General features: G+C 33.2%; 1 protein-coding gene and 1 non-coding gene across 2 annotated transcripts in view; one reads left to right on the top strand and one right to left on the bottom strand.

Moving 5' to 3' along the window:
• LOC123702884 (alpha-2Db adrenergic receptor-like) overlaps window positions 1-23,865 on the bottom strand; it is a 298,954-nt gene that overhangs the window by 68,680 nt on the left and 206,409 nt on the right. The window lies entirely within an intron of this gene.
• Trnai-uau lies at window positions 20,393-20,484 on the top strand. Its single transcript is given in 2 exon segments — window positions 20,393-20,430; window positions 20,449-20,484. It is a non-coding gene; the product is annotated as a tRNA-Ile (tRNA).

Here is a 23,865-nt window from a genome sequence, read left to right as displayed (position 1 = left end):
ATGCGCACTAAGCAATTTGTGCAATACACGCGCTCTATACTATTCTAATATACTCTAAGCTTCTACTGGTAGCAGCAAGTAATATTTATTAGTTACACCAAGTACTTCCATAATTATGTTGTGCTAATTAATAAATTCCTAGTACCTACTTTATATCTCAGTTTATAAAGTTGTAAATGCTTACTTTATTTACTTTTATATTTACAATCTGACACAAACACTTTTACATTGCTTACAAATAAAAATTGATCACAATTTACTTTTGATATATTTTACACTGTGGCATAGCGCACGTTACGAAAAACAAACGACGCGAGGAGCGCGAGGAGCGCGAGTCACGCGAACGGCCCCCCACACTTCACATCCTAAAATCTTGCCTCGCGTTGAAATACCTCGCGTTAAAGTTTGAACAAAAATCTGCTTACGGCGTATTTTTAAGTTGAGTTTTGTAGGGATGCGACAATTTCGATCCGGATATCGATTCCGGATATTATAATAATCCGGATTATCTATTTCAGTTATGTTGTGGGATGGACACTTTCAAATTTTAAATTTTATTCGTTTTCGATTTCCAGGCGTGAAATGTTCGAATTTAATAGAATGTACATGACGGGATTATATTATTTCGTTTACATATTTCCGCGTTACGATATTTGTGAACCTGTGAGAATCTGTATAAAATGCTATCCTCAAAATAGCATAAAAATAATAATAATATTTCAAATCATATTATTTCTCTACTATTTGTTTATCATGTAAATAAATTATACGGTATTACTGTTTGTTTTTTTTATTGGGTAATAAAATATACGGTAACAATATTCGTATCGACTATAGGTACATCACTATTATAAAGCTGTGTACAGACGTAACAGCTTACCCTCAAAGATTGTATCCCCTTAGCTCAGACTGCAATGCGATCTCGTCTTGGATTGAATTTTTAAGTTTTTTTTCGTTTTTACAGTAAATCGAGGCTATTGTGGCCGGTTAATCTGGATCGTGTACCACAAGCTTTATTTGAAAACGTTGTATTTTTAAGTTGGAATTTTGATTTCTTTAGTGGAAATGAGGAAAATTCGGTTGGATGGTTTGCTCTAGTTGGTGTATATGTTTTTATATCTTACGACTTATGAATCAAGTAAGAGTTTTCATCTTATAAATGAAAGTGGAATAAATATTAAAGACTAGAAAATATTCGATCACGAGGGGGGATTCAAGCAGTTTGAATCCCGCCTCGTGATCGAATTTTTTTTGTTTAAAGTTTATATTTGTACCGAAAGCATTTTTAAATATTTGTTTAAAAAATTAAGACAACGCTGGTTAAAAAAATCAGTAACTATTTAAAAAATACTGTAAGGAGTACTCAAAAATACCTAACTGTCTCGGACCTACACAACACCTACACTATTACTTCAAAGAGATTTTGCTGTCGTTTCATAAATCATCATGAAGGTTTTAATAAAAATCATTTTACGCATAGTTAGACGCTGTCTCTGTGAATGGCAATGAAATTTTACTTTTCATAAGTGTCAAATAAAAGGGACAACCCGCCATCATAGAAATTACCCGCTCCTTTTTCTTGATTTAGCTGTCACATAAAACATTTATGTTTTTACTGAAAACTAGCATTTTATTTACGACTTTGTTGTATAAAAACAAGAGTGAATTCTACATAATAGGTTTATATTACGAAACAAAGTTCTACGCTGTGTCTATCTATCTATTCGACAACTCAAAAACTACTGCACCGATTTTCATTCTGTTTTTACCCATAGATAGAGTGGATACCATTGTGTGATGCATTCGTTTGTGTTATACATTTTGATTTTAAAGCAGATTTTTATTGAAAAGGTCATTGAAAACTACATTATTTTGCATTATGCATATTACTCACTTGAATTAAATTACCTCACGCAATCGGATGCATCCGATTACGTAATGCATCCGATCCGTGATGCATCCGATTAAATGATGCATTCGTTTGTTTGATGCATGCGTGTGCCTTAGGCATTTTGATTTTAAAACAGATTTTCAATGAAAAGGTCATTGAAAACTACATTATTTTGCATAACTCACTTGAATTAAATTACCTATTATGGGAACTCTGAAGCATCACGACAGAACAGAACTCTGTTAAAATCTGATCTTAAATTCTGGCGACTGTCCAAACCTACAGGTAGCCAATCTAACACCTGTCAATTGATATCGTTGTAATAAAAATCAATTGAGCATTTAACGATGGAAAATTGAACGGGTTTTAATAGTTATTTTAAACTACGTGGATTTTATGTTGTTATCTGTAGTTTATGAAGTCAGGAACCGATTTATACTGTTTTATAAGAGACTAGCGGTCCGCCCGGGCTTCGCCCGAGGTACATATTTTGCAATAAAAGGTAGCCTATGTTCTTTCTCAGGGTCTAAAGATTGTCTGTGCCAAATTTCATCAAAATCGGTCCAGTAGTTTATGAGCCTATTCATTATTCATTACAATCAAACAAAGTATTCCTCTTTATAATATTAGTATTAGTGTAGAAAATAAGTCATCTTAAAGTATAGAAATAGTCATTGTACACTCCAATTATTATCTACTTTAAAATAGTTCCATAGATAGGTATTATAAAAAGAGCGTATGTGTCGAGCACACGTGTCAGTAGTGAAACTTCTTTGACAAGATTCTAAGATACCAAAATCGTCACCTTATTCTATACCGTGATAGTATTGCCATGACCTGACCTTGAAATTTTACTCTCAACGCGCTTAAAGAAGTTTCTCATAAAAAGCATAAACATAAAAAATGCAAATTAATGCAATTAATAACAGGACACGTATAAGACACTTCTATTTAAAAGAGATAATAACAAGAAGTCGATTCATACATAAATATGCAGCATACAGTATACATCGACTTGACATAAGTTCTTGAACAATTTATTTGTCCACCATTCATTTACTAGTGTACAAACAAATAACACACGAGAAATCAATAAAAAACGGATAAACTGTAATCCAGCCCATTTAGGTATCAAAGAAAGGTTCCCAATAACATATTTTGGTGAAACAATGTTTATTTGGTCCAACTCGGCAAATAGTCTTGACTGTGTTTGTGTATTATGGATTCGGTAAGCTGCTATGTTTATACTGTGTCTGTGTTTGTATTGACAAAAAGAAAATATGGGTTTTTATTGGTGGTTTATGGGTGTAGTTTCAAAACTACACGTCCGTTCGTTACACAGTTAAAAATAAAAAAAAACGACGTGCAGTGGCACTCGGGGACTGCCGCGGTAAAGCTATTGCATGCTATGCCTTCAAGCCACACCTCCGCCCGTCGGAGTGGGGAGCGTGAGGTTTTTTCGTTACGGAATTTCTCGATTCGGCCCCCGCACTCAAGGCCCGCGATAGAAGCTATGTAATAGCTTAAACAGCATCTAATTGTTGTATCTCTTCAATAATCTGTGGTACAGGTACTATGTTCGGTGTATGTATGTTTATTTAAAAAAATTACCTATCGTATTAATGTATACTAGTTTTCCGCCTTTGAAAATGAAATTCCCATCGGAATGGGATCTTTCATCGCGATAAATAGTAACCTATGTCACTCTACACTATCTCCACAAAACAGCAAAAATCCGCTACGTAACAACGTGAGAAAAAGACAAACAAACACATCATCACTACATAATATTATAAAACAGTCTCTTTCTCTGTCCCTATAAACTACGCAACGGATTTTGATGCGGTTTTTTAATAGATAGAGTGATTCAAGAGGAAGGTTTTAGTGTATAATTTATTGGGTTTTAGACAAAGCGGGCGAAGCCACGGGCGGTAAGCTAGTAAGTATATAATGTAAGGAATAATGATAATACTCATGAATTAATTGCTGTCTTCTCTGTTACGAAATAATACTACCTAGTATTCAAATGCATGTTTTCAAAATTGTAAACTTTGGAATACAAGAAGTAGGTTAGAAAATTGGTTTTATTGTATTTTATAATTATTATCGTAAATAAAAAGAATGAGTGGATTAATTTCATTTAATTTTCACAATTTACGTTATTCTTTAATACTTAGCACTACGACGCCTTTCATTTCACCTAGGTACCTGTAACAAAAATATTATGTATAAATTAGACATTTTTTTGCGATAGTACAAAATAATTAAATCAACGAATATTATTACAATGAAAAATACATTATTATCTACATAGGATAATTTTTCATTAATTTATACCCAGATTAATGAATACATTACGTTTAATTTGAAAATAGTATATTTTTTATATTTTATTATAAGTATATTAATTAGTATATTTAGTAGAAATATTTTATCCTTCGAGGTAAATTTATTAGTCCATTAGCTTAATCGTTAATCAGAGGTCTAGTTTTTTAAACTACTTAATTAGATTTTTAACTTCACTTATAAAAGTAAAATATAATTTTCATCTTTAATAAATAAAATATCAAACAGGTTAATTATGTTAAACACGGGTAAAATCAACTATTTTAATTGCTTATGTGGCATTCTATGATGTTTAACCTATATTATTGAAAAGTTTCATCCAAATCCGTCTAGTACTATTATCGTAAAAGAGTAACAAACATACATAAACCCTACTCACAAACTTTCGTATTTATGATAATACTAGCTTTCCAACGGCGGCTGCACTTTTTCTTAAACCTAATAATTTATATACTAAAAACTTCTTCTTGAATCACTCAATATATAATATGAAAAAAAACCGCTTAAAAATCCCTCGCTTAGTTTTAAAGATTTAAGCATATCTACATTAAGGGAAAGAGAAAGCGACTTTGTTTTATACTATGTAGTGACTAGAGTATTTTTTTAATCTTATTAAATAATTCGCATTGAATTGATCCTCCTTTTTTGTAAGTTGGTAAAGTAATAAAGAAAAGGAGTTATAAGTACTAGAAGGCAGGCATTGTGGTTTTTATTGGTAGGGTCTTGAGAGCTGTATATAACCTACAGGTTTAACCTTTCTTAGTCTATGTTGATAACACATATTTAACCGACTGCAAAAATGATGTTTATTTATTAGCACGCTTCAATAAAATTGTAATTGTTTTTGTAATTATTTTAGTTGTTTAAAATACTCTATGAAAAAGTAACGTGTGTGCAGAATTGAAACTTCTTTGGCATGATTCTAAGATATCTAAATCGTCGCCTTACTCCATGACGTGACGGTATTGCCATGACGCTACTTTGAAATTTTACTCTCAACGCGCCTAAATAAGTTTCATTTCAATAATACTTACAAAATGCAAAGAAAAGAAAACTCCCGGTTTTGACGTGACAACGTCTTATAAATTGGTTTGCCGGGTGACACTTCAAGAAACTGCGTTACGCTCCGCTCACGTTATGCGCTCACAATGAGAGCGAGTGAGAGGCACGCGTCCCTTCCACTCGGGCATGGTTAGCCCGCCTAAGAGCGAGAGAGACAGACATAAAAAGTCGTTGTCACGTAAAACTTTCGCCCGTATACTGACTTTACAGGCAACCAATTTTTTTTTTGGATTTGTCTCCGCTTGTTTCAGGAAAATAGCTGTTAATAAAAAGAAAAAAAAACCGATGGAGTCGGAACGATCTGCCAGTCTTATAATTCTTAGTAGTTCTAAAATAGGATTGTACGTTTAAAAGACACAATTTATGATAATGTATGCTTAAGCACATTATGTGATTCCGAGTTCTGATAAATGTAAGTTTGGTTAAGATAATGCAAGAATAATAAGAACTACGAGTTTTCAGATAACTTTAAATTTTGATAGCAAAAAAATTCGTCTGAAAAGACGAAGTTGAAGAAATTTTACAGATATATACTAAAGTGGGTTTTTTTTTCATTGTCTGACTGATTTGAATTTTTAAAATCGGTCAAGTAGTTTATGAGCCTATTTCCACTTCCTTGAATCATAACCAACACTTTAGTCAACATAATTTTTCCTTTCAGTATCATTTCGAAGAAAAAACGTATATTTTTACAAGAAACACACATTCCAATAGATTCCCAAAGCATAAATATTCATTTAATAAAACATAGAAATCGATCAGTTCCCTCTCCGATAAGGCAAATGCTAAAAATTCCATACATTTGTATAATATTACCATAGTTTTTGTTAGATAAGGTTCCGAATTATATTTATATACCTACTGGGTATTCTGTAGGTGAATACCGTACAGGGAATTTGGGTATTTCTTATGTAGAGATACAAATTTTGAGAAAAAATATTTATTTTTGCTTAAAAAATATTTACTTAAGATAAAATATAAAAAAATTGTATGTGACTGTGCCTTCTCAAACTTTAATCAAATCAATTCTCAATACAGAAACCGGCAGTGAAAGTTTATTGATTTCTAATACAAATAGCCAGTATAAAAAAATAATAAAAACAATTCCTCAGTAACATAACATTTAACCCATTTTTATACTAACATAAAGACGTGTCCCTTATTAACATTAGAAGGGCTGCCCCCCTAGCCAAGTGGCTTTCTGTTAGCGTAGCGTTCAATAGAATAGACTACGAATGTATGAGATTGACGTAAGCTGTAGATAAACGTATCTGTAAACGTAGCTGTAGATAAACGTATCTACAGCTTACGTCAATCTCATACATTCGTAGTCTATTCTATTGAACGCTACGCTAACAGAAAGCCACTTGGCTAGGGGGGCTGCATAGCTTATTTCTCCTTTCCCTAAAGAGATAATTTTCCAAGTGAACATAAAAATAAATTCATTGAAATTCAGTAAAGGTTCTAAAGGACTTGATCGAGTTAGGATGGAAACTGATACAGCTTTTTTGATTGAACTCTTTCGATTTGAATGGCATCAAAGGCCTTTCAGTAAGCATACGTGACGAGTATCCGAACTCTATTGCATGCTATTTTGCTTGAAAAGGAATAAAATAATTTAACACTGATGTAGGTTCGTGGAGGCGTGCTGAATTTTTTCAACTGTATCATATTATGTTTATGTACATGTAAAGTAGTTATTAGTCTTCAATAAAGGGTAGGTTCTCAATTTGACTGTATTTTTATTGTATTTTTTAGGTTTTTGTACGTGTGTGTTACCTTTTGTTTGTTCTTACTTATGTAGGACTAGCTGTGCTCCACGATTTTACCCGCAGTGTTCCGCTCCTGTTGGTCTTAACGTGATGGATGGCCTTCCTCGATAAATGGGCTATCTAACACCGAAAGAATTTTTCAAATCGGACCAGTAGTTCCCGAGATTAGCGCGTTCAAACAAACAAACAAACACTTCAGCTTTAAAATATTAATATAGATAATTTGAATTATACACCACTATTTTTAAATCAGTACAAAAACTTTAAGGACATGTTAGCGAATACTTTATTATCGTGATCATGATGTTAGAATTACATAATATCGATAGATAGCAAAGATATAATCATTTGTTTATTTAAGAAAGTCTCACTAAAATCATAGACACATTGCAGAGTTCATTCACTTATTCATTGATAGTATTACCTAACCTTGGGCAATAAAATGAAACAAGAGATGTAGTTACTAACTTTATTTATTTTAATTTCCTAAATTCAAATCTCCCCTTCATACTTCATCCGGGCTTAGGACCGGAATAATTACTTTTTTACAATAAATTAAATAGGTACGTAGGTATGCAATTACAAAACAAACAATATCAAAATCGAATTTTGACGTATAAATTAAGAAGTTAGAATCAGCTGTTTTTTACAATACCTAATCTGTATTGAACGAAAAAACGATTTTGGCGTGTTTAAGAAGTTAGAACCAGCTGTTTTTTACAATACCTACTCTGTATTGAAAGAAAAAACGATTTTGGCGTGTTTAAGAAATTAGAATCAGCTGTTTTTACAATACCTAATCTGTATTGAAAGAAAAAACGATTTTGGCGTGTGAAGTTAGAATCAGCTGGTATTTACAATTATCTTAACTAACCTTACAAGTATTTCAATAATAAAATTGTCCTTCAAAATGTCCACCACCGTTATCAATACACAGACGTGCACGTTTTATTAAATTGTTTTTTAACGAGAGAAGTAAGTAGGTATGTTTTTTTGTCTTTTCACTTCATCCAATATGCGCTGTTTTAATTATTGTTCGACACTAACCGGCTCACTTTTGTTCACTTAATTTCACTCCACAAAAAGAGGTCCAAGGGTGTGAGATCAGGTGAGCGAGGAGGCCAAGCAGCAGGCCCGCCTCGACCGATCCACTGACTTCCAAACTCCGCTGTGAGAAATTCATGAACCGCAGCGTTATTCGACATTCGTACTACGTCGAGGATCCTCTTAAAAATACGCTAGTACATTACACGTTAGCATTTTGTGACAACGCCTGCTGGTAAGCATTTACCACGACGGTTCGTACATTTGGCGATCGAGCGTTCGGGACTCGGGTACTATTATCTGTACATACGTACTGCTGCACTCGCATTTTCTCCACTCAAAAAGAACGCACGAAGCATTGGTACATAATCCCGTGATATGAATTGATATGATATTGTACCAGGAAAAACGTAAACAAACGCGACGAAAAAAAGCAAGTTTTCACTTCCGCTAACAATTAGGCACTGTTTGTCCGTTGTCGCAACGCGTTCGGCGTTGGGGTGCGAACTGCGAACTGCGAACTGCGACGCGGGCGCAGGCCTCAGAGGGAAAGGGGGTGGCGGGGTGAAGGATGGCGAGCTTCGACGCGAGTTTGCCGGAATTTATCAATGGAGCTGTCCAGCGGACCTATTCGAAATCGTACGCTAGAAAATTACAACACAATACCTAGTGTGGGTCATTGACTAAGAATAGGTTTAACAATTTTTACATATTTATGTGGACAATTTTGGGACATTTCTGTTTGTTAGTGTTTTTAATTATTTCTTACACAAATATGATTGGTTAAAGGTACTTAAGTCTTAACACCCTGTAAAATTTTATGTACTGATTAAAAAATAGTGGTGTATATTATGAAGTAGGTACCTAATGGATTGCTTTTAATCCAGGTAAGATAAAAGTTAAACTGCATATAAAAAACAACCTTTAACCAACGTCAAATAATCAAACACTTGAAAAACATAACTTTCTTTAGCGGCGTCGGTTAAAAAGGCAGTTCACATGCGTACATACTCGTTAGTAAAAGAATTCAAACTAAGAGGGTTCGCAGCTTTAATAGTTTTCTTTTAAACTCTAGCGCTTGGACTAACATTAACAATTCAGGGTTTTGTTGCATTGAAGCTTTTTACTTTCATAGGAAATGTTTACAGGGTTTTTTATGTAAACTTGTTTTTTTTTTTAATTTATTATATCGTATGTATCTATAAATATAAAAATGAAACCCGTTTCGCGTTGTCACGGCATCACGTGTGAACGGCTGAATCAATTTCGATAATTCTTCTTTTATTGTATTCCTTGAAGTACGAGGATGATTCTTATGTAGAGAAAACGTAAATATGTACCACGGGCGAAGCCAGGGCGGACCGCTAGTATTGTATAATTCATTAACTATAGTGTTTTATCAATCGTCAACGAAAACCTCACTTCTGATTTTAATTATAATATATAGAGAGATTATTTTTATTGTTAAATCACAAATCGTAAGTTTAAATTTATTAAAATGTAGGTAGGAATATAAAATACTTAAATTTCTATTCGAATTGCTTAGTTTGATTTGCGGTTTAATAGAGATTATCACAAAAATACGAAACCTTTTTAAATATCAGTTAAAAGGTTACCACGTTGTAATAATTTAAAAGTACTTCTAGAAGACGTCTAATTGAATGAATAAATGTTTGAGTTTGAATGTAATCTAAATCAGTGATGTATAAAACCCTTATAAAATAATATCACTCGATTAAATAATTAACAAAATATATTAAAACAAGAATTATGTCACATGATTAAACTACCAAATCTTTAATATATATAAATCTCGTGTCACAATGTTTGTCCTCAATGGACTTCTAAACCACTTAACCGATTATAATAAAATTCGCACACCATGTGCAGTTCGAACCAACTTGAGAGATAGGTTAGTTTAAATCTCAAATCGTTTTAGAGAAAGCGGGCGAAGCCGCGGGCGGTAAGCTAGTATATCATATGGAAAACTCATTTCCAAGAGACTAAACAAGATTTAAATAAATATCCTTTGACCAATTAGATATTTATCCTATTTAGTGGAACAAAAATCATATTATGTCTTGTATTATGTCCGTCTACTCGACCAAGCTAAAAGTAGGGTAATGTTACTCGAGTGTATTAAAATATGTTTGAAATTTAACGTTTCACTTGATAAAAAAACGGCGGATTATGGCGCCAAATTACTTCTTAAAATACCTACTACTTTACTAATACGTGCTAATCCTACTAATATTATAAATGCGAAAGTTTGTGAGGATGTGTGTGTGTGTGTTTGTTTGTTACTCTTTCACGCAAATACTACTGAACCGATTATAATGAAATTTAGCACACATATTACGAACTTGGATTAACACATAGGATAGGTTTTAACGGGAACTATGCGGGTTTTTCTTTCAAAACGCGGGCGAAGCCGCGGGCGGAAAGCTAGTACTGTATATTTTCGTTATTTTGTCTAATACATAAATGGCGAATACAAAATGCAATTACAATTAGGTAAAATTTTTTTCGCAATCGTTCTTTCCATTATTATTTGATCTCTGTGAAAATAAATAAAATATTCTGTTATTTCAATATTATAAATCTTTCATAAACACGCTACATTACAATAATAAAAAAACCTACTGCATATATAATACATAATTATAAAACGAAACCATTGGATTTAACTCCACAGTTAAAAATAAGTTTACGCAGGTAAATTATAACAGTTGTTAAACCACTGTTAAACCGTTGTTAAACCAATGTTTAACTACTAATTGGAAACGCGATAAAACACATCTAAAACAACGCTTAAACAACTTTTGTATGACATTCGTAACTACAATACCTACATACAGTTAACTAAAGTAGTTTGGTAATTTGCAATGTTGAGAATATTGTTAAACTACATTTCCGTCCGCGGTTTCGCCCGCGTTTTCCAAGAAAAACCCGCATAGTTCCCGTTCGGGATTTACAGGATAAAAAGTAGCCTACATTTTATTCAGGATATTCAGCTACCTACATACTAAAATTCTTTGTGTGTGGGTTCATTCATTTTGGCAAAATAGACACGAAACAGCAAATTAAAATACTTTATTGTGCACCAAAATAGCAATGTAGCTAACAGAAGTAAAAAAGTCGATATAAAATTTTTAGCGAAATTAAGTATCTGAGACATACGCATACATCCATTCCAGACATTCGTTTCTTGTCTCTACTTGGATTAGGAAAATATCAAAAAATATCTCCAAGCAAAGGGGCGAGTAGCTAGTAGTAATTTCTAAATACAATGATCACATTGAAGTATAATATTTTGAACGCACGTTAACAATATTTATAATTGGTCTTGTAAAAATAACTCATAAGCTAAAATTGCAATCAAGTTAATTTAAACCCAACGTTCGCGTGTCGTCCCCGTCACGTGACGCACGATATTTGTCACCTTTGCAAATAGGTCGATGTCCAACAAGAGTTATTCTTCCACATTAATTTGTCTTTATTGTGGTTGATTTTATTATTTTGTGTCGTTAGTATGTCGGATTATGTAAATACATATCAAGGTTAAAATATTCGTATTATTTATACTGTATAAATGTATAAATACTTAAAATATAGGTAACTAGCTTTTCACCCGCGCCTTTGCCGGCGTTTACAATGAAAAACCCGCATAGTTCCCGTTCCCGTGGGATTTCCGGGATAAAACCTATCCTATGTGTTAATACAAGTTACCCTTTATATGTGTGCTAAATTTCATTGAAATCGGTTTAGTAGAATTTCAGTGAAAGTGTAACAAACATACATACATACACATACATCCATCCTCACAAACTTTCACATTTATAATATTAGTAGGAAGGATAGTATAGGATTAATAATTAATAAATTATAGTAAAATGATATTTGAATGTTGAATTCCTCCAAAACAACCCGCCATTTTATAATATTTTATTATTTTTTTTACGACGCCCTTCATTTAATTTAATATCACTGTGTCATTCAAAATTTTAACATAAGCTATGTATTTTTTTAGTTAACAACATTACCAAGCTGAAAGGTTTGTTTGTCTCGTAGAATGTCCTTATCTCAGAAACTCCAGTTGTTTGAGTTGAAAAATTATTGCTGTGAAAGTTCATTTATTGAGGCCATATAACATCACGCTGCAATAGAGAAACATCAATAAGAAATGTTTAAAATATTCCTTTAGCTTTACCATTTTAAACCACAGATCAAATATTTCTTTTTATTTTCTTCTTTATTAAAAAAAATCCATCAAAGGATACAAATAAACATGTAAATGTTAGGTAATATACTTCTTTATTATGTTATTGGTATAGAAAATGTTAAAAACAAGTAAATAAGAAATTGAGTCTCTTTTAAGATGAAAAAAGAAACACACGTATACACGTTAATATAAATAAATACTACCTCTACAATATAATATTAGAAGTTATGTCTTATAACTACGTGACTCTCGAATTCTAGATTGTTCTAAAACTTCAATAGACATTGGAAAAGGATTATAGAAGATGAAGGATAAGTAGTATAAAAAAATAATACTACAATCGCATTTTATATCACTACATAGTATAAAACAAAGTAGCTTTCTCTGTCCCTATGTCCCTTTGTATGCTTAAATCTTTAAAACTACGCAACGGATTTTGATGCGGATTTTTTTTATAAGGGCGGTAAGCTAGTATGTTTTATAAAATAATCATCAAACAAGAACCTAATTTATCCGAGCTTTGTTAAAAAATTAAGAAAAAATTATATATATAAAAAATATCGCATTATATTAGATACATTTAATAGTCGTTATATTAAATAAATAAAAATTTTAAAAGAAATAGACATTGCAACTATCTTATTCAACTGCAATAATTATCCGAGTCACAACCCGATGTCACGTTAAGCCCAGAAGATTTGACAGCAAATAAGTCAATGTCTTAGACCCTAAGGTGTACAAGGGTCTAATGGGTTGATCGCAATACGATTAATGACTCGGTATAATTTATAGTGGAGGCTTTGCTTGCAAAAATATCGAGTGATGTCCGAATGAGGGATGCTTTTAGTGATGGAGAAACGTATTGTGTTTTCATTGGGGAATTTAGCAGACTGATAATGTTGATTTATGTAACTAAAGATTCCTAAACATACAGAAAATATTATTGGTTTAAATTATTTAACCGGTTTATTTGAAACATGAACACTGATTTTAAAAATGAAGCCAATCTAAATTATTAAACGCTCACAGAACTATTCGATATAGTTCTGTGTAAACGCTCAATTACAGTTCGATTTTGAACTTTTGGACAAATATTAAGTACCCTAGTATATACCTATGACAGTCCTAAATAACAACCACTTAAGAAAAAAAAAATAATTTCAACACAAGTGATAACTGCGTTAAAAACAACCGACTTCAAACTTGCACTTGCAAAATTTACAAATACCTACAGACAAAAATGCTCATAAAATAAAAACTACTGGGCCTATCCGAATAAAATTTTTATGGGACCAATTCGACACCATCCCGCATCGAACAAAAAAAGAATCACGTAAATCGGTTCAGAAACCTCGGAGTAATCGGTGTACATACATAAAAAAAAAAAAAAATATACCGGCCGAATTGATAACCTCCTCCTTTTTTTGAAGTCGGTTAAAAATTAAAATATGTTTATCAAAACCGGAGAAAATTTAGAACATACCAAAACAACAAACTACTTCCAAAACATGTGCCAATTACAATTTTCCTACTCCAGTGACCCTTAACAGGGAACCGAAAAAGGTATTAAAACAATCTAACCCTAAACTACCACAATGAAATTCCACAGAACAATCACCCCTTGTTAATCAAAGAGAAACGGGTTAAAATTCTTAGAATTCTTTGGGATCACCTAATTTTCAATAACCTTTTAAAGACATAAATTCGTTAGGGTTGAAGAGGGTAGGTACAAAATGTCTATGGAGGTAACGGAATTGTTTTTAAAACTAATTTTATTACAATAATGAATTAGTGCGGATTTCGGAAGAAATGTGAGGTTTTCGATCTCTTTCTTTTTTCCAAAAAACTAAACATAATTATTATGATTCTGATTTGTGAACATCATGGAAAGCCCAGGTATACCAAATAGGTGCAGCTATTTAACAAACAGACAAATAAACAAACATGAATAAAATATCATTATAATATTATAATATGTACGTATTGTTTCTATAAATAAAGTTTATTTCATATGCGATTAAAGTATTCAGTACCTAACCATAAACGAACCTAACCAAAAACATAAAGTCCCTTATTTAAACATAGAATTACTTATCTTGACCAAAATTTCACAAAAATTCTAAAGCTTAAAACTGAAGCGTTTAAACTTTAAATAGACGAATAATAATTCGCTTTTACTTAAAAATCAGTAATGTACACCACCCTTACAGTTTCCATCCCCGCCTCGACGCCACATATCTTAGTGGATTTTATTAAAAAGATTACGCAGCTAGAGCAATACTATCCTGTCAGAATGGACAGTTATCGCATTCCTATATATATTACTTTTATCAGGTTATATGGTACTTAATGAAATATTTTCATTGTTTCCTCGGAGTGTCTATGTATTCGATGATCTATGTCTTGCTAGAAAAAGAATAAAGGTTGAACACGTATTAAATGACTTCTCCAGAAATAGGCAATATTTGCATTATGTAGCATAAATTTAAATTAATAATATTAAACTCCTTTTCATCTTGACTTAATTGATTTACTTGTAAAGTGAAAAAATATAGAAGTAAGAAAAAATTTTTTTTTGTATATTTGTAAAAGTATTGAACCGATTTTCATAATATTTACCACAAAGGTTTACTTTGGGCACGCACATAGTAATCACATAAGCTACATCATCCCAAAACAAAACTCGAATTTTTTAACAAAAACTGCCAACAAACACAGACCTACTTTAACCAATTTTTACTATAAACCTTCAAGTTCCCTTAATATTCCTCTCACGTTTCAGCAATTAGCAGATATCGCGACTTCAGATATTTTACTGCTCTTTCCTTAGATTTTGGAGATTGTGGTAATTTTGTTTAATGACGTGATCATTGGAGATGATGTCCGTAGCAAACTTTGACAATCGCTTGCTTTTTAAGAAAGGCTTATGAAGATAATCTAATAAATCAGTATCAATAAATTAGAACGTATTTTACAACTAGTTATGAATGAATTGACCACAATCTATACTTCTATACTAATATTATAAAGAGGAAAGGAAATGTACTTATGTATGTATGTATGTAGGTACCTATGGTTTTCACGCATAAACTACTGGACCGATTTCAAAAAATTTTTTCACCATTAGAAAGCTGCATCCTCACTGAGCAACATAACTAGGCTATATTGCATTTTCAAAAAAAAATAGAGATCCTTACCTACCACAAATGCAATAATGTAAGCCAAGGTGTAAAAATAAAAACTTTGTCATCGCGTGCGCTGCGGAATCTATTCCTTGAAGTACGAGGATGGTTCGTATGAAAAAAAAAACGTAAAAATGTAGGTACCACGGGCGAAGCCGGGTAACCGCTAGTCTATACATATAATAAATCTGTAGAAGGGTCAATTCTGTACATTGAAGATATTGAAAAAATAAATAGCAGGGGGTATTACTGGATCTATACCAAACCCAAATATGTGATTAAAAAAATTTTTGTCTGTCTGTCTGTCTGTCTGTCTGTCTGTCTGTCTGTCTGTCTGTATGTGAAGACATCACGTGAAAACTAACGGTTCGATTTCGATGAAACTTGGTATAATTATACCTTATTATCCTGGGCGTAAAATAGGATACTTTTTATCTTGGAAAAATACGTAGAAAAAAAATAATCTTAATATTTCAGTTTTATCCATAGACGTTGTTCTGTAGAACCGCGAACACACGTTGCGTATTATGATAGGCCTAGCCGTATTTGGGTCCAATAGATATTTATATTTATAAGATGTTATTGTCAGAGTTACTCAAAGTGGAGAAATAAACCATCGACGCGAAGACCGACATCCACGCGGACGAAGTCGCGGGCGGAAGCTAGTAATTAATAATTCAAATACCTCTAGGTACTTAGTATTGACAAGATAAAGACATAACATACAGGCAAAAGCCCTGAAAACACTACTCCAATTGTGAATGGCGTAAGTTTTCATTTTATTATGATAATAAATTGAAATGTTAAAATTGAGTTATTATTGATAATATTTTGACGACCTGATAGACGTTATTAAATGAGTAGGCACTGGATAAACGTACGACATTTAACATTAATGTTTATTTTAGTTTAAAACGTATTATCTTAGTCTAGAATGGCATCTAAAAGCAAAAGGGATTATCTTTATAAAAAGGTCACTGGCCTTTTATGAGATTAAAGAAAAATGGTTCTTCTGTAATCTGATTGGTTTCACCGCTTGCTGATAATGTCCCTGATAGCATATCTGACACTTTTGACGTAAATTTTTATACATCATACTAACTGACAGATAAGCTAAACGGAATAATATGTGATATTATTATCATGAAGCTGTGAATCCTACGTATCTTAATATCTTAATATATATTATAAAGGCTAAAGTTTTTAATTATGGATGTATGGATGTTTGTTACTCTTTCACGTAAAAACTACTGAACCGATTACAATGAAATTTAGCACAGATATAGAGGGTAACTTGGATAACACATAGGATAGTTTTTATCCCGGAAATTCCACGCGAACGGGAACTATGCGGGTTTTCCTTTGCAAACGCGAGCGAAGCCGCGGGCGGAAATCTAGTATTATAAATGTGAAAGTTTGTCAGGATGTGTGTCTGTTTGTTACTCTTTCACGCAAATATTACTGAACCGATTACAATGAAATTAAGCCCACACATAGAGGGAAACTTGGATTAACACATATTATGATAGGTTTTATCCCGGAAATCCCACGGGAACGGAAACCATGCGGGTATTTCTTTGAAAACGCGGGTGAAGCCGCGGGCGGAAAGCTAGTGTGATTATATATGTATGAGTTTTAAATGATGGTCATTGCTGGCTTTATTATTTAAAAACTAATCAAAATTAGTGACGCGAATATTTTAACTAAGCATTCTTATATTGCAGTTCAATAAAATCTTAACAATAAAAGTTAATATAATATCTTCTTGCAATGAAGGGAAGAAAAAAAAAACTCCATGTGAATTCCATTTTCAAATTTAAGCGCGAAAATGACAAGATGGCAGCCGTAATGCAAAAACGCGGGCGACGTACCTAGTGTGTCAGGAAATTTAAAATGTAAAATGTATTTCTAGCTACATCATGTGGGTGTCATGTAATTACAGTAAATATTTGGAAGCTGCAAATTGCAATCTTGAAATTTTAGTTTCATATGGTTATATTAATTTTGAATTGAGAATTCGTTATAGCCACGTTTCCCTGGAATATGGAAAAGTTGGGAAAAGCCATACCTATGACAGTATGAGCACAGATTATTAATATACGCAAAAGACGGAATATTTAAATAGACAAGTTAGTTTCTTCATCTGTATTTTTATTACATACCAGCTGTATTTTTCGGTTTCGATAGGCTTAACTAGATATTATATATAAATAAATTAAAATACTTATAATATTATCTCGTTAAAGCTGTTCTAATGTTTCAAAATATAATAATTAATATAATTGGTAGGTATTAAAATCTGTGCTGAGTCAATAGTGATAAAGAATGACATCATCAAATTTTATCAAATAGTAGTTAACAATTACACGTTATGATAAAATTGATAAGTGACCTATATAATGACTTGTTCTATTAGAAATAGGTATATTTTTTATGGTACGATAGGGACGATTTCGCCTGATGGTGAAGCTGAGATGTGGCCTGATGGAGCGCGCTTCCCTAGAGTACCCGTTCAGTCTTCTCTTGAAGACTTCCATATTGTAATCGTTAATATGAACTTTTATCGTAGTTTTTTAGGTATAGTCGTATAGTATAATTGTTTATCTGTTTATCCATTATACACAAGCAATCAAATCTATTTACAATTTTAGTATGATAAGAGTTTAGTTTATAAATAACCAAATCCATACTTAATCACATGAGTAGAAACATGTGCTTAATATTATAAATGCGAAAGTAACTCTGTCTGTCTGTCTGTTACTCAATCACGCCTTAACTACTGAACCAATTTGCATGAAATATGACATAGGCTACTTTTTACCCCGGGAAATAGGATAGGTTTTATACCGGCAATCCCACTGGAACGGAAACTATGCGGGATTTTCTTTGAATGCGCGGGCGAAGCTGCGGGTGGAAAGCTTAGTTTAAATATTCTAAATTAAAAAATGATTAAATAATAATTAATTAGGATAAATATACGTATGTTATTATTAATTCGTACCCAAGTTGTAATAAATCCCTTTAAACTCTATCCCTCAACAACCGTAGTATACTTTTGAATTTCCGAAATAGGACATTTTATTTCGAAATTAAAATTATTCCTGAACGAATTCAGTGAGGCAATTGACTAAAAAGGGACATATTTTAGTGAAAAATCCTGTATGTTTGTTACTATTTTCATGGCATAACTACTGACACCGTTGAATTTTCATGTACCTATAAAGAGGAATGCCAATATACAAAAAATTATATGCTGCGATAATATTATACTGAGTAGATAAGTGAATATATTTTTTTTGTTATTTTGATAATGAAATCACATTCAGTTTTACAGTGACTACTAAGAAATAATGATATCTCTTCCACTTAATTCTACGCGATATGTGATAAAAATCAACTCGAAAAACATAACCCTCTTTCTGGGATAGTCGGATATACCTATATCTAATACTAGCTGCGCTCCGCGGTTTCACCCGCGTGTCGCCGCTCCTGTTGGTCTTAGCGTGATGATATAATATAGCCTAGCCTTCCTCAATGAATGGACTATCTAACACCGAAATTATTTTTCAAATCGGACCAGTAGTTCCTGAGCACTTCCTGAGATTAGCACGTTCAAACAAACTCTTCAGCTTTATAATATAAGTATAGATTGCTTGCTGGAAGAAAATAAAAGTAACGATTAATTTTAATTTAATTACAGCAACGGGAAAAATAATTAATATTAGACTTATTAAGGCAAAATTTTCTTCAAAACTAATAATTTTATGAAATTAGGTTTCAATCGAATCGCTTTTATTAGGTTAATGACTTTTTGTGTTGGTGTAATTAATTATTATTTGCTTCATTAATTACAATCATTTTAATAAATGAACTGTATTTAATTGAAAATATTTTTTATTTATAATATCGTCAGGGGCGTAGCTACCGCCGCCGTATCTGCCGTGCCAACGTGCGCTTTTGTGAGAAATCTTTACCCTTCCTAAGGGCCCCCAAACAAATTTTTACACGGGGCCCCGCTAAGGCACGCTACGCTTCTGAATATCGTCGTTAATTATGTATGTTATTATAATTGAGCATAAAATATTTAATTCGGTGTGTGTTTTTACTTTTTATGTTTTAAGAAAAAAAATATATGAAAGAATGTTCTAGTATCCGTATTTCTTGTTTTTTAAAATCTATACTATCCTATCCTACTAATGTATTATATTTGCGAAAGTTTGTGAGGATGTGTGTGTGTGTGTGTGCGTGTGTTTGTTACTCTTTCACGCAAATACTACTGAACCGATTACAATGAAATTTAGCACACATATAGAGGATAACTTGGATTAACACATAGGATAGGTTTCATCCCGGAAATCCCATGGGAACGGGAACTATGCGGGTTTTTCTTTCAAAACGCGGACGAATCCGCGGGCGGAAAGCTAGTAATATTATAAAGCTGAAGAGTTTGTTAGTTTGTTTGTATGTTTGTTTGTTTGTTTGAACGCGCTAATCTCAGAAATTGATGATTTGAAAAATTCTTTCGGTGACAGATAGCTCATTTATCGAGGAAGGCTATAGCACAGTATTACAATATAGGAAATAATATTGTAATACTGTGGCTATGCAATGCGGGTGCAACCGCGGGGAACAGCTAGTCAATAATAATTATAAAAGGCATAGGAAGTAGGAACCTACCTACTTTTAATATTTTGTAGTTTACTAAAAATTAGTTACCTTATATTTTTAAACCTAAGGTTTGACCGTTTTAAATAAAACTTTGACCGTAGTGCCTAAATAGAAAAAAAAAAACTAAAAAAAAGGAGACAGTATTATTTCAGAAGCAAAAGAACTACATCCAAATACGTATTATAATTTCGATACCCCGCGCGTCGCTCCAGTGGCGCAATTGGTTAGCGCACGGTACTTATAAGGCAGTGGCCGTGAGCGATGCCGGGGTTGTGAGTTCGAGCCTCACCTGGAGCATAGTTTTTGTTTTTTTGCTTTTTTTTAATAGTTTTAATTTTTTTTATTGGTGTGTGATTAAATTGATTTTTTAAATATTATAGTATCAGAAATGGCTAGGAAATGCATAGTAATTAATATAAATTAAATTATGCATTTCCTAATAACTGAAGAATTACTAATAAGTGCTAATGTACTAAACTAACATACATAACTGTCTGTTAAGTGTTACTCAATCACGCCTAAACTACTGAACCAATTTTCATGAAATTTGGTATGGAGATATTTTGATACCCGAGAAAGGACATAGGCTACTTTTTATCCCGGGAAAATGACGCAATCCCGGAAATCCAACGGGAACGGGAACTATGCGGCTTCTTTGACTGCGCGGGTGAAGCCGCGAGCGGAAACCTAGTCTACCATAAAAATGCCGTTCAAAATTATTATCATTTTCTAACTAACACCTCTGCCAATTCAGCTATTAAAACTGTCAACAAAATTAAAAAAAAAACAGCTTCTAAAGCGCGGGAAAAAAGCCAAAAAGAGCGCGAGCCATTTTTAAACAATAAAATGACAAGCGTTTTAACACGCGATAAAAAAGGACAGCTATATTTTCCGCCTCATCGGTCGGTGCATCGAAGCGAGACAACTTATTGTTAATCAATACCGCTTTTATGAATTTTAGTCATAGTTATTAAATTTTGAAGTATGTAATTTTGCACGGGTTTGCATATTATGTTGGTATTACAATAATTCTCTTTGAATAGCCTTTGGGACATTGTACGTAAATGTATTTTGTTATTTGTTATTATTAGCTTGTAATATGGTTTGCATACGATACGAAATAAAATTTCTATAGTACCTACCTATAGATTTTATACTAGACTAGCGGTCCGCCCCGGCTTCGCCCGTGGTACATATTAACGTTTTCTCTACATAAGAACCATCCTCGTACTTCAAGGAATATAATAAAAAAAGAATTATCGAAATCGGTTCAGCCGTTCTCGAGTTATGGAATTACAACGAAAAGTGGCATTGATTTTTATATATTAGATATATCAAAAATGAAAAAATATTAATTTCATAAAACGGTATGTAGCTATTGTTATAAAAATCTGAGGACTGAGGCACGTCATAACATCGATATTATTCTCAGATTAAATATAACTTGATAAAATAATATTTTATATAATCTGTTTCTAAATCTTTGTATGTAGACGATTTAAATTTAATGTGCTACGAACGTCGCGTCGTAGAGATTGAAAATTGAAATAGAGTCAAACATCTTGCTATGACGTGCTGTGAAGTTAAATTTTAACACCAACATTTATAATTTTAATTTAATATAAGTAAAATGGAAATAATAAATAAAATGTGTCCAAATCCGAGCGGCTTGACACAAATAAATTAACTGTGAATAACAGCGGCGGGGTCAGACGGGGCTGGCTGTGTAATATGTTCGTGTTTCGATGTGTGGAGTTAAAAGATTTTGGGACGCAATAAATTTGCGGTATTTGGACGCAAATTGGGTCAAGGTTTGTAGCTGAAGGAATCCTAAGATAGAATTCCTAAGTATTATGTTTTATTGCAATACGTGGAGGAGAACGCAGGTAAGTTTTTCTAATGGAAGTTTAAATTACTACCGTCAGCATATTATTAAACTTTTAATAAAATGCATAGAATTAATAAATAACAGGGCTAAGGCAGTCAATGAAATGCATTTTTTATTAATATTTTGATAGAAATCAGACTATTCCAAACTCATTTTACGGGTGTAACATTTCTAAAATATCCACACAAATTCTTTTTAAACCAATGTTACTAAAGTTTTCCAGTTCTAAAATGTTAATTACATTCTACATTTAGAGTAACTAACACTAAGCACGTCAAGTTAGCAATAAGCAGTAAGTTATGTTAAAGTTTTGAAACAAATTGTTGAAAAGCGATCGAGTAAATAAGCACGTAGACGGTAAGTAAACACAAATACAGTGCGATGGTTACAATGTGAGTGGTGTATGGTATGAGCGGTAGCGATTTTATAATTTTAATAATAACTGCGTTAAAAACAACCGACTTCAAACTTGCACTTGCAAAAATGCCCATAAAATAAAAACTACTGGGCCTTTTTGAATAAAATTTTTATGGGACCAATTCGACACCATCCCGCATCGAACAAAAAATCACGTAAATCGGTTCAGAAACCTCGGAGTCATCGGTGTACATACATAAAAAAACACCGGCCGAATTGATAACCTCCTCCTTTTTTTGAAGTCGGTTAAAAATTTTGGAAAATCCCAACGTTTACACACTTTAATCTCCTTTTTACATACGGTCAAAAGAAAGAGAAGGATACAAGCATTAATGCAATTTCACTGGGATTATTTTTAAAGTGAAACTTTTATTACATCGCCTCAAACTTTTTGGTCTGTGTAGCGCATGTCGCGTGTATCGCGGCAACCGAGTAGGTATTACCTACTCGGCACGCGACATGCGCTACACAAAGCAGTGTTCCGAACCGTTCGAACAATTTCATTTTACCGGGGTTTCATAAAACCACACCCTTGGATATGTCGCCATGACCTCACCTTCACCGAGTAGGCCGAGTAGGTAGACCATACCTATTACCGAGTAGACCAAGTAGACTGCACCTTCGAGTAGACCAAACCTATTACCGAGTAGACGAAGTAGACCGCTCCTTCGAGTAAACCAAACCTATTACCGAGTAGACCAATTAGACCGCACCTTCGAGTAGACCATACCTATTACCGAGTAGACCAAGTAGACCGCACCTTCGAGTAGACCAAACCTATTACCGAGTAGACCAAGTAGACCGCACCTTCACCGATTAGTCCAAGTAGACCATACCTATTACCGAGTCGACCAAGTAGACCACACCTTCGAGTAGACTAATCCTATTACCGAGTAGACCAAGTAGACCAATCCTATTATCGAATAGACCAAGTAGACCACATCAATTTCCGAGTAGACCAAGTAGACTGCACCTTCACAGAGAAGACCAAGTAGACCGCACCTTCACCGAGTAGACCAAGTAGACCGTACCTTCACCGAGTAGACCAAGTAGACCACACCAATTTCCGAGTAGACTACATCAATTTCCGAGTAGACCAAGTAGACCGCACCTTCGAGTAGACCAAACCTATTACCGAGTAGACCAAGTAGACCGCACTTTCACCGATTAGTCCAAGTAGACCAATCCTATTATCGAATAGACCAAGTAGACCACATCAATTTCCGAGTAGACCAAGTAGACCGCACCTTCACCGAGTAGACCAAGTATACCACACCAATAGACCACATCAATTTCCGAGTAGACCAAGTAGACCGCACCTTCACCGAGTAGACCAAGTATACCACACCAAATTCCGAGTAGACCAAGTATAC

This window comes from Colias croceus, chromosome 24, assembly GCF_905220415.1.
Source record: "Colias croceus chromosome 24, ilColCroc2.1".
In the NCBI taxonomy this organism is placed as follows: Eukaryota; Metazoa; Arthropoda; class Insecta; order Lepidoptera; family Pieridae; genus Colias; species Colias croceus.
This window is presented reverse-complemented; position numbering and strand designations above follow the sequence as displayed.